Source organism: Anabrus simplex, chromosome 1, assembly GCF_040414725.1.
Source record: "Anabrus simplex isolate iqAnaSimp1 chromosome 1, ASM4041472v1, whole genome shotgun sequence".
Classification (NCBI taxonomy): domain Eukaryota; kingdom Metazoa; phylum Arthropoda; class Insecta; order Orthoptera; family Tettigoniidae; genus Anabrus; species Anabrus simplex.
This window is the reverse complement of record NC_090265.1, coordinates 1,799,175,410-1,799,188,118: the sequence shown is the minus strand read 5'-3', so window position 1 is coordinate 1,799,188,118 and position 12,709 is coordinate 1,799,175,410. Positions and strand designations below refer to the sequence as shown.

Below are 12,709 nucleotides of genomic sequence, written 5' to 3'. Positions count from 1 at the left end.
TAAAAGCCCATGCAAATAGAATAGACCTTTTTCATTATATTACCTTTGAAGTGTAATATACATGATAGACTATATATACTCTCGTACGTCTCCGCGGTGTTGCGGCCAACGCGCTCGCCTGTCGCCCGGTGGCCCCGGGTTCGATTCCCAGCCGGGCCGGGTTTTTTAAAATTGTAATGAATACTATCCCAGTCCTGGGGACTGGGTGTTTGTGACGTCCTTAATCTTCCTTTCCTCACACACAACATTCCACACTACCGCCATTCCAATTACACGCAGGTTCATACAATATGGTGCCTGTAGGGGCAAAAGATCCGCATGGGTCGACGCCCCGAACAAATAGCATTTTGAAGAAAATAACCAGTGTTGAAAAACAACGCGAGAAGCGGGACTCGATTCAGTAAACCAGCGCTTTCGGAGCTTGAACGCTAACCACTCGACCACCGCCATTTCGTGTTCGTAAACCCAAAGCACCGGTACATATTCGACGCGAAAGGTTATCTTGCGATTTTCTCGAGAACGTGATCCGAACGTCATGGTCTCCCCTTGTAAGTGTATTGTACCTGTATTAAGTCTGTGCGTATTAAATTTGCGTCTATATTTCCTCTGTTTGTTGTGTTGTGTAGGTAATGCAAAGTATATTAGAAAATAATTGTGGTATTGGTTTGATATTTAATCCCGTTTTTAGATGGTATTCGTGTTTTAGAATATTTAAAGGCATTTAATAAATTTGTACAGAAATTTGTACCACAAATGCCACGAAGGCCGTCTGATGCATGGCATTTCTTTGAAATTACCGATGATAAACATCAGCAAAATGCACAATTTGCGGCCGCAATTACGCGACGGGTGGCAGTCGGCTTCAGCAGAAGAAAACAACATTGCTGTATTAAGCGAAACAGTTATGTTGTGAGAAAAGGGCATTGAATATACGGGTGAAATACCTTTACGTTGTCATGCCGCTACAGTACATGCAATCGGTAGTTTACTCGGTATAACCGGATGATGTCACAACAACTGCACCGCTCCGTCCCAGCCACTAGCCAGCGCTCTACCGTCTGAACTACTCAGCCCGGTACAGCATATAAACAATTCCAATCACTTCATTCTCTTCAGTAATAAATGATCTTTCTTTCTTTCTTAATCTGCTTACCCTCCAGGGTTGGTTTTTCCCTCGGACTCATCGAGGGATCCCACCTCTACCGCCTCAAGGGCAGTGTCCTGGAGCTTCAGACTCTGGGTCGTGGGATACAACTGGGGAGGATGACCAGTATCTCGCCAGGCGGCCTCACCTGCTATGCTGAACAGGGGCCTTACGGGGGGATGGGAAGATCGGAAGGGATAGACAAGGAAGAGGGAAGGAAGCGGCCGTGGCCTTAACTTAGGTATCATCCCGGCATTTGCCTGGAGGCGAACTGGGAAACCACGTCCAGGATGGCTGAGGTGGGAATCGAACCCACCTCTACTCAGTTGACCTCCCGAGGCTGAGCGGACCCCGTTCCAGCCCTCGTACCAATTTTCACATTTCGTGGCAGACCCGGGAATCGATCCCGGGCCTCCGGGGGGGGGGCAGCTAATCACACTAACCACTACACCACAGAGGCGGACGCAAACTGAATTTCAACAGATCAAAATCTGTTATTCACAGCGTAACAAAATAATGAGGCAATCTTGAAACGACTGCAGCATTCGAATGACAAACGTAGAAAGTCACATGCATCTGTGGAATTGATACTGAAGCCTAAATTGTAATTCCACCCAAGATCACCATTACTACATTGTTCACATTAAAGTATTTGAATTTTCCGCCAGTGAATTCAATCGGAGGACTATCGGAGGTCTCCAGAGGAAGAGCGAAAACAATTGCTCCGCTCCGCTCCTACCGTTCTCAGCTCTAGGCAGTCTGTCTTCGTCTTAGCTATGTCATGTTCCACAGTTTCATCTGAGATTGCATCGGTTCGTCATTGGACGTAGAGCGGGGAACGGAGCAGTTGCTCCTGTGATTGCAATCGGTAGTGCGAGTGCAGCGCTCCCTCCGGTATTCTTTGGTAGTAAACTGTTGCTTGGAAACCAATCGCTGGTTCGGTCGGAGAGCGGAGGGCGAGCGGAGGACGGAGGAACAGTATTGAATGCGTGCTTCCTTGCCGTTCCATCCGTGGTGCGCAACGGATGTGGTAGCGACATGGTAAATACTGCTTTATACGTATGACGAAGGCGAATATATGAAATACATACATTCTCATTTATCGTTCGTGTTTCATTTGTCGATTACTTTTATAACAATTTGCTTTACGTCATGCCGTCTTATGGCGACGATGTGATAGGATCGATTAAGGAGGGCAATTTCTAGACGTGAAAATGGAAAACGACCCACTTTCAACCGGGAGATAGTGGGTTCGAATCCCACTGTCGGCAGCCCTGAAGTTGGTTTTCCGTGCTTTCCCATTTTCACACCAGGCATATGCTGGGGACGTACCTTAGTTAAGGCCACGGGCGCTTCCTTCCCATTCCCAGACCTTCCCTATCCCATCGTCGCCATAAGACCTATCTGTGTCGGTGCGACGTAAAACAAAACAGAAAAGTATCCCCGACCGAAAGTCTCACGCTCCAGGATACTGTCCTTGAGGCGGTATAGGTGGGATCCTCTCTGCGAACGAGGGAACACCCAACCCTGGAGGGTAAATTGGTAGAAAGATTATTATTATTATTATTATTATTATTATTATTATTATTATTATTATTATTGTACTCCCTTATCCACTTCTGTGGTTTTCTGCGACGTTAAGGTGCCGGTATTTTGTCCCATAGAAGTTCTTTCATGTGCCGGTACACCTGCCGACATGCGACTCTCGTATGTCAGCATCTTCAAGTACCGCCGAGCAAAGTCGGAAGTGAAACCGCAGACTTGAGCTCAGAACGCCAGAACTCTACCGTCTGAACTACTCAGCCCGGTACAGCATATAACCAATACCAATCAGTTCGTACTCTTCATTAAAAAATGAAATGGCGTATGGCTTTTAATGTCGGGAGTGTCCGAGGACAAGTTTGGCTCACCAGATGCAGGTCTTTTGATTTGACACCCTTGGGCGACCTAGCGTCATGATGAGGATGAAATGAGTATGAAGACGACACATACAGCCAGCTCCAGTACCAGCGAAATTAACCAATTAAAATTAAAATTCCTGATCCTGCTTGGAATCAAACCTGGGACCCCTGGGACCAAAGGCCAGCACGATAACCATTTAGTCATGGAGCCGGGCGTACTCTTCCGTCATAAATGAGCTACACGTATAACACAATGTAAGAGCATCGTATATAATACATGTTTACATGCACTGGAATATACTTATTGCTTAAACTGTTTTACTATTAATAATATTGTAAATGCATTTGCAATGGTATTATATGTGCCAATATTCAATCTACAGTATTCTATCCACCTGCACCTACTGCAAACTGAATGTCAGCAGATCAAAATCTGTTGTTCATAGCGTAACAAATAATGCGGCTATCTTGAAACGACTACAGCATTTGAATGACAAACGTGGGGGAACACATGCGTCTGTGGAATTAGTAATGAAATTTAAATTGTAATTCCTCTTAAGATCACCGTTACAACATTGCCCACATTAAAGCATTTGAATTTTCCGCCCGTGAATTCAATCGGAGGACTACCGGAGGTCTCCGGAGGACGAGCGAAAACAACTGCTCCACTCCGCTCCTACCGTTCCCAGCTCTACTGTTGAGTTCTAATGCGTGTTGCTCTGAGATTGTAGTTGGCGTCGGCAGAGGGGAGGTTTGGGGGGATGGGTGGAGTGTTAGTAACGGGAGTGGGGTTGGAGGGGAGGAGGTCTTGGAGCGGTTGATTTGAACGTATGGATTTTTGTTTATTAATTCTTTTAAGATAGTAATCTTTTAGTAAGGAAATTACTGCATGAAAAGGAATATTGTTTCTGTCTATGTTTTCATTTAAGTTGGAGTTCGGATTGACGTATTTGTCTAAATTTATGTAAAATTCTTCTACTATACTGAGCAAGGGACTTTTTGGATTCATATTGAGGATTTGCATGTCACTATTAATGTCCGTGAAATTGTGTTTCTGATCGTCGATGTGCTGACCCATAGCTGAGAAGTGTCTGTGTTTGACGGCATTTACATGTTCATTATATCGTATTAAAAAACTCCTACCAGTAAGCCCTACATAGCTGGCTCGGCAGTCGTTGCATTTGAGGCGATAGACTCCTGAGTGGTTGTATTTATTTATGTTGTTAACTGATTTGGAATTGTATAGTATGTTGGTGTTATTGCGTGTAGTTTTGTATGCTATTTTTAGACCTTGTTTTTTGAAGATATTGGTTATGGAATGTATATGGTTATTGTTGTAAGCAGTGGCGGTGCGTTCTATATGTTCAGTGGTTCAGTGAACGCCCTAGAAATAGATAAGTCTATGTAAAATGGTTTATTACAGCATATTCCTTTAATAAACTCTGTATATCCACGCGCGTAGCGGTATTTTTGACATCAACACTCTGTTGCTCTTCGGAACCAGCGAAGAGGTTCAATTTTAGGACTCATGGCACGGGGCCGTGAGACGTAAGGAGGGTGCACAAGGCGAGGGGCTGTGAGGAGCAGGAAAAACATAGCCCAGGAATCGCTGGCGACTGGACCAGCGATACACACGAGTTATATCGAGCAGTTCCGAAATTAGCCGAAGCACAGTCAGAGCGCGCGGTTAAAAGTTTGCCGTATGTGGTAGGTTTTGGAGGGGTTTTAATTTGACGATTTTGCAATTCTGATGTAATTAACCGCAATGAGCCAGAATATTTCGGAAACTACGTTTTGTATAGCATCAATAGACGTACGTAGCCTAAGTTTATGTAATTAATGAAACGTTTCATTAGTAAGAGGCGATTGTTTTAAGAGGAAGTACAACTAGGCAACCATTCTCTACATAACACTAACATAGAGAAGAAATGGAAGGGATCCTACACTTCGAAAATGAAGGTGTCGGCCAAATAAAGACAAAGGCCACGAAGGGCGTGAAAATTAAACACTCCCTGGGTCTCGAGTGCCCTAATACCGTCGGAGTCGTAAAAGAACAAGACTTGATCAAGGGAGATCGGATAGGATAGATGAAAGTGAGGAGCCTGGTGCAAGTAAATGGAAGCAATGCCAGGACTCAGCTAAGGGCCCCGTGGTTGCCAACCCACGCTCCCAAGTTGAGAGCCCCTGGAGCTTTTCATTAGTAATCCGTGTTTTACGAAAAGTAAGCAGCAAAATACGTCAATACATAAATGACAGTAGTCTGCCTAACATGTTCTTGAAGAAGTTATTTGTACGCAAGCAACGTCTCCAAAATCAGAAGAAATTGGATCAGCTTTAAGTAATTGCACCTCATATTCTCTGTCTTTCATCTTAATTGTTTTGGTAACTTCTTCGAGCTGTAGCCGTGTCCCTTCAAAGGGAAGTCGCGTTTCTAATCAAGCAATGTCACTATTTTACATCTACGTAAACATCAAGTAACAATAAATCTCAACACGTTATTTTCGACAGCAGTGAACACCCAGACGCTTTATCCACGCGCCGCCACTGGTTGTAAGTAAACAGTGCATATTCTTTTTTATTTTTGGTGATTCTGGTTAGCTTGGTTTTCGGTTGGTTTTTGACTTTGTTGATGATCCGGTTTATCATTTCTCTTTTATATCCGTTTTGTTTTGCTATTTCATGGATTGTGTTTAATTCTTTATTTAGATTTTCCTTTGAAAGTGGAATGTTATATGCTCTGTGAATCATACTATAGTATGCAGCTTTCTTGTGAGTATGTGGGTGGGTGGAGTCTATCTTTATTGTATTTGATGTATGGGTAGGTTTTCTATATATGTTGTATGTTAGGTGGTTGTTATGTCTGGTTGTGGATATATCCAAGTAGTTTATGGTGTTGTTATTTTCAGTGTCCATGGTAAATTTTATATGGGGAGCTATTTTATTTAGTTGTTCTAAGATTATGTTTTCATTAGTATGTCTATTGTCCATGATTATGAATGCATCATCGACAAACCTGCACCAATAGATGATATTTCCTATTTTTTTGATTTCTTGGTGTTCTAAATAGTCCATATATATATCAGCTATTATGCCTGATATTGGTGATCCCATGGGTAATCCTTTCTGTTGATAGATAATGTCATGGAACTTGAAATAATTGTTATTGATAGCAAATTGTAAAAGTTTTATAAATTCATCTATTTCCAATTTGCTTAGCTTACTATGGTTATAAAGATTGGATTCTATGATAGTAATAGTTTTTTGTGTGGGTATATTGGGATACATGTTTGTTATATCATATGTTGCTAACTTGTAGAATTTTTTTTTTCAAAAAAAAAAAAAATGCAAAAAAAATTTTTTTTTTGTTTGCAAAATTAATAACTGGTTTGACAGAAGACAATTTGGGTTTAGGAAAGGTTATTCCACTGAAGCTCAGCTTGTAGGATTTCAGCAAGATATAGCAGATATCTTGGATTCAGGAGGCCAAATGGACTGTATTGCGATTGACCTATCTAAGGCATTTGATAGGGTAGATCATAGCAGACTACTGGCAAAAATGAGTGCTATTTGACTAGACAAAGGAGTGACTGAATGGGTGGCTCTGTTTCTAGAAAATAGAACTCAGAGAATTTGAGTAGGCAAAGCTTTATCTGACCCTGTAATAATTACGAGAGGAATTCCTCAAGGCAGTATTATTGGACCTTTATGTTTTCTTATATATATATATCAATGATATGTGTAAAGAAGTGGAATCGGAGATAAGGCTGTTTGTAGATGTTATTTTATACAGAGTAATAAATAAGTTACAACATTGTGAGCGGCTGCAGGGTGACCTCGATGGTGTTGTGAGATGGACGTGGACAATGGTATGATGATAAACGGGGTTAAAAGTCAGGTTGTGAGTTTCACAAATAGGAAAAGTGCTCTCAGTTTTAATTACTGTGTTGATGGGGTGAATGTTCCTTTTGGGGATCATTGTAAGTACCTAGGTGTTAATATACGAAAAGACCTTCATTGGGGTAATCACATGAATATGATTGTTAATAAAGGGTACAGATCTCTGCACATGGTTATGAGAGTATTTAGGGGTTGTAGTAAGGATGTAAAGGAGAGGGCATATAAGTCTCTGGTAAGACCGCAACTAAAGTATGGTTCCAGTGTACGGGACCCTCACCAGGATTACTTGATTCAAGAACTGGAAAAGTCCAAAGAAAAGCAGCTCGATGTTCTGGGTGGTTTCCGACAAAAGAGTACTTGCGTTACAAAAATGTTGCAAAGTTTGGTCTGGGAAGACTTGGGAGAAAGGAGACGAGCTGCTCAACTAAGAGGTATATCACAGAGACTTACTATAATTGAAAATCTTCCACCTTTTTGATACCTTTTATTTGCTTTTTACCATATTATTAATTATAAACAGTACATGTTTCGTTCTCACTTGAGAACATCTTCAGCTGTTGTTAAGCTTAGGTGAATCGCTAAGTTTCTGAATACATTATTTCCTGGTACATTGTTCCTATTAAAGACTATTTGAATATAAATTAAATTAAAATGATGTTAAAACAATGTGAGGGTTAATGGGTTGATGAAATGAGACTGGATGATTACGTAGTTGGTCAGCTTGAAAACTATATCTATTCTTTGGAATAGTTGTTAAAAGTTCCAACTCTATTACATTAAAAATATCTATTTGTCTTCCAGTTAAAAGTTTTTTAAAAAAATTATTGGCTTCTTGACACTGTTCTAATTATTGCTGAATGTTCATTTCTTTCATTCCTTGAAGCTGATTGCCAGTCACTTTTTGAGAAAGGAGCTTCGTCTCAATTTCTGAAATGAAATGAGGAAAATAGGAATTTGTTTTCTTTGTAATGAAACATGTGTCTTTACATAATAATGTGATGTATAAAATGGTTCCATACCTTAATGTTGTTAAACTCCAATTCTGCCGTGATCCTGGAGGGGGAACGTTTGAAGCTGCTTTACGTCTAATATAATAATGGTGTGTGTGTTCTGCTGTTTGCTCCTCCTTTCGGGGAGGCAAGGCTGTGGAGAGGGGGGGGAGGCGTGTCGCTTACTGTCACGGCTTCGGCTTTAGAAGGGGTGGGGAGAGTGGATGTACAAAATGGTGGAGGCGCGTTCTTATTTATCATTTTATTGTCTGTGTTGTTTCTTTTGCCTTAAGTTTCAAGACTTGATAATATCCCTTCGAATATAGGGTTCCTATTGTCAGTTGTATCATTCAGGTTATTGTCCTGATTACTTTTTTGTTCTAAATAAATATATAGACTTTCTAATGTGTTTAGAAGAGCTCCTTTGTTTATTTTTCGTAATATAGTTAAATCCTGCTCTGTAGTTGTGAACTGATGTCCGGTTGTACTCATGTGTTGGTCCATCGCGGAAATTTTTTTATGTCTTTCAGCATTGACATGCTCTAGGTATCTTACAGTAAAACTGCGCCCTGTTTGCCCAACATAAGTTTTTTCACATTGATGACACTTCAATTTGTAAACTCCTGATTCTAAATGTTTGTTTTTTCCTAGGGGGGAACTGAAACTATTGTAATTAAATAATTTTTGCTTTGTATTATTGCTGGTTGAATACGCAATCTTATAGTTATATTTTCTAAACAAATTCGTTACTGTACATAAGTTAGGGTTATTGAACGTGAACTTGGCATATTTATCTTTCTTTTTTATTTCAGGTGTTAGATTAGTTTGTAACTTCTGTTTGAATTTTCTGATTATTTTGTTTACTATTTTTAGTTCAAATCTGTTGTATTGGGCTTAACAACAGCTGAAGATGTTCTCAAGTGAGAACGAAACATGTACTGTTTATAATTAATAATTTGCTAAAAAGCAAATAAAAAGTATCAAAAAGGTGGAAGATTTTCAATTATAGTAAGTCTCTGTGATTAGAATTTGATACAGAAAATGAAGCTGATTACTTGCAAACAATAAGTGGTATGTTCCGAGCTGTCAGTGGAGAGATGGCGTGGAATGACGTCAGTAGACGAATAAGTTTGAGTGGTGTCTTTAAAAGTAGGAAAGATCACAATACGAAGATAAAGTTGGAATTCAAGAGGACAAATTGGGGCAAATATTCATTTATAAGAAGGGGAGTTAGGGATTGGAATAACTTACCAAGGGAGACGTTCAATAATTTTCCAAATTCTTTGCGATCATTTAAGAAGAGGCTAGGAAAACAACAGATAGGGAATCTGCCGCCTGGGCGACTGCCCTACACGCAGATCAGTAGTGATTGATTGAATGTGGACAAAATTTAAAACAGCATTTGTTAATTGGGCAGAGAACATCTCTGGCAGAGGATCCACAAGAAAGAAGGAAAAGGAGACATCAGTGTGGAATGAAAAGGTGAAGGAAGGAATGGAACTGAAACAAAAGGAAATATCTGGAATGAAATGTAAAAAGAATAAAAGGTGGGAGGGACTCGCACATGAGATGGAGGTTAAAGGATGTTGTTTAAACTTAAAGGAAAGAAATAGCTGGTGAAAGAGGAAGGTGAAGAGATTTTTAAACAGTGTTTTGACAAACTATTAAGTGCGGAAAATTGTGCAGAAAAGATGCTGGAAGTACAGGGTGTGGAGTTGAACAAGAGACACAATACAGTGTTACAATTTCTAATCAGTAGATTCCATGCTAAAACCCTGAAATTGCAAATCTCTCCGCAATGTTCATATGGAGTGAGGGCAGACCACTCTGTGTTGTTTGACAGGACCACACCTAGGCGAGCTGAACATGTCCTCAAACACTCGGCTAGACAGATCAAGTGGCTCCCTACTTTTACACACTTGTTTATTCAACTACTGTATTTTCAGTCTATGACTGACATCTGGTGTTTACTGTACTAAGCAACTTTCTGTAAGTATGTAATTGAGTTTCCATTTTTTTCATTTTGTTACTAAATGTAACATTTTTGTGACTATGACAGGACTTTCAGATAAAAATGGAGTAGTTAGTGAAGGAAAGAGGTGTACTTTGAAGTACACTTACGAAGGCGTGCTAGTGACGTAGGCAGAGGGGAGCTCGAGGGCCCCACCATTCTTAGACACATTTTCAAATTTTAATCTGATTTAAAGTGTGAAGAAACAATCCATCCCTGGTATTTCTACTGACAATGACCATTTCAGTGGCGGACAGTCAATATGTGCTTCCAGGCTCCAGCACGTAGCTCAGAACTGTAAGGAATTAATTATATTCAGTACAATTATCTTGGTGCATTTTCTTTGTTTCGAGTACGGTATGAATTTGTGTTTTGTGAAAATCAGGACAAGATCTGTCTAATACCTAGCTCCTCCCGGGTAACTTGGCTCATGCTCATGTAAAATGAGCTCTCACCTGTAGCCTGAAGGAAGCAATACGCAGGCGCAGCCAAGCTTGCAACACTCCCCGTAGCCAGTGGAGTATACCATAAACCGAGATCGACTTTCACTGATCCCGTCTATAGTTCCTTTCCCTCCCGCAAGGGGGTAGGGGTGCTCGATGCCTCCTGCTACCCTGATGAATGTGATAAGCGATTCTGCCTCTAGAGAGTAGCATCGTCTGGGCTCAAAGGTAAAGCGTAACTGGGGGCAATCTATCGCAAACATAATGTTGTTATTAAGGTAACCAACCAATGCTTATTGAAATATCCATCTTCCTTTTGTGTCAAAAATAAGTAATCCGTACGTGAGTCAAAGGATCTTTGACTGACCCTAAATGTTATCCTGCATCAGAATGTAATTTATGCTGGTAATAGGGGAGGTCTCAATGTTTCAGTTGGCAGCATTTTCAGTCGCTTTGTATGGTGTTTGATCTCGCGGTTATGTTGTTGGTGGGTGTTTTTCTATCACTGTGTTAGTGCTTAAGTTCATATGGAGATTTATCCAATTATTTATCCACTACAGTGTATATCAAGTGAAATTAAACTAATATTCTTAGTGAAGATTTTTTTTCAAAATGGCGCCCGGTAATGACGATGGGTAGTGTTTTATCCTCCGAGTAAATTAACTGTAAAATGTGACGAAAAGTGCGGAAAATGTCAAAGATTAGTGAAAAATGGAATGTTGTGTGATTCATGTGATCGATGGTAGCATTATAAGTGCGGAAATTGCCCTAGAGACGTAAAAACTAATGAAAAATGTTGACTGGATTTGTGAGCAGTGTGTTTGGAATGTTGTTGTTGGCGACGGCGTTGACGATGAAGTACCGAAAACAATCGATGAGGAATATAAAAGTGCATTAGAAATTATAAACATTCTAAAAAAGGACAATGATACTCTTAAAGTTGAAAATCAAGAATTAAAAGAAAGACTGCGATCGCTAGAATTTGGGACTGACCATTCTTCGAGAGATATACCGGTACCAGTAACAAACTCGAGCACGTGGTGTCAAGTAGTTCGTGGATGGCCGGCTAAGAAGAAATCTACAACTGAATTTCCGGAAATAAACATCAGAAATAGGTTTTCTGCCCTAATTAATTTAATTCTGGAAGAAAGTGATCGCGCGCGTGAAACCAAATCATCATGATCCGCTGCCGTTGCCGTGCCGAGTTTAAAATTCAGATTCAAGACCCAGTTAGGCCTAAATCAGTGAAGGTAGCTGTGTTTGGTGATAGCCAAGGAAGGGGAATTGCGGGAGTGATTAACGACGAGAATATAGCAGCAACCGGAGGAATATATCCAGGAGCTTCTATCAGCAGTGTTGTGGAAAACGTAGAAGCAGCAACTAGGAACTTCGGGAGCGGCGATGCAGTGCTTATCATCGGTGGGACGAACGACGTAGCTCACGACGACGCCAAGAATGTAAGATCACAACTTAAACATACATTAGGGAAGCTGACCCACACTAACGTTTGGACAGCCCAAGTAGGGGACTGCCTGTAGGGGTGAAGTACAGTGGGGACTTCGAGGGCCCTGGGACCGCTACGGTAGCTGTGAAGGCCCTTCAGGAACTCTGAAAAGTGGTGGCAAAAGGGGCTCTGGTTAAGACGCAGCAGGTCGTTATGCTACTTATGTTCCAAAATGGGTAAAATATAAATATGTAAATAAATTCAATGTTAATTTTAATCTTATACCAGTTGTATATTATTATTAGCAGTAATTTCACATACTGTATATGAGTTGACTATGTTTGTAAGATATTATAAGTAGAATTTTGTAAACAATATAAATTTATTACGGATGATGTGTGTGTTTAATAGAACAAATTATTAGCGTAAATTGTATAATATTGTATTGTAGGAAAATTTTCTTTGTCTCTTGTTAATTTAAAATTTAGTGCTTGACAATAATGTATTTTAGTGTACCATTTGCCACCGAGGTAGACACCTCATTTGCAAATAAAGAGATTTTGATTTTGATTTTGACATCTTTGTAGTGAATGTGCCCCACAGGCATGATTTGAGTAGAGACTCGTGTGTGAACATTGAAGTGGACAAGGTCAATACAGATATTGTTAAAAATTGTAAACATTTTTGGAATACTCAGGTTATTGAATGCAGCAGTTTTGAGAGATACAAAACATGGCCTCCATCTAAACAATTCAGGTAAACGAAAGGTAGCAAATATTGTTCTAGATTTTATTAATCTTAAGATAGGTACTGTAAAACAAGCAACTCCCTTGAGTTATAATACTGACCAGGAAAACTAGTAGAAAGAGCCAGCTGTACT

General features: G+C 40.2%; 1 protein-coding gene across 1 annotated transcript in view; it reads left to right on the top strand.

The window, feature by feature from the left end:
* The first annotated feature begins 278 nt into the window (after positions 1 to 278).
* LOC136858784 (androgen-dependent TFPI-regulating protein) overlaps positions 279 to 12,709 on the top strand; it is an 87,013-nt gene continuing 74,582 nt past the window's right edge. The window contains exon 1 of the mRNA XM_067138583.2: positions 279 to 548. The gene's annotated coding sequence lies outside the window, so the exon portion shown is untranslated. The remainder of the gene's footprint in view (positions 549 to 12,709) is intronic.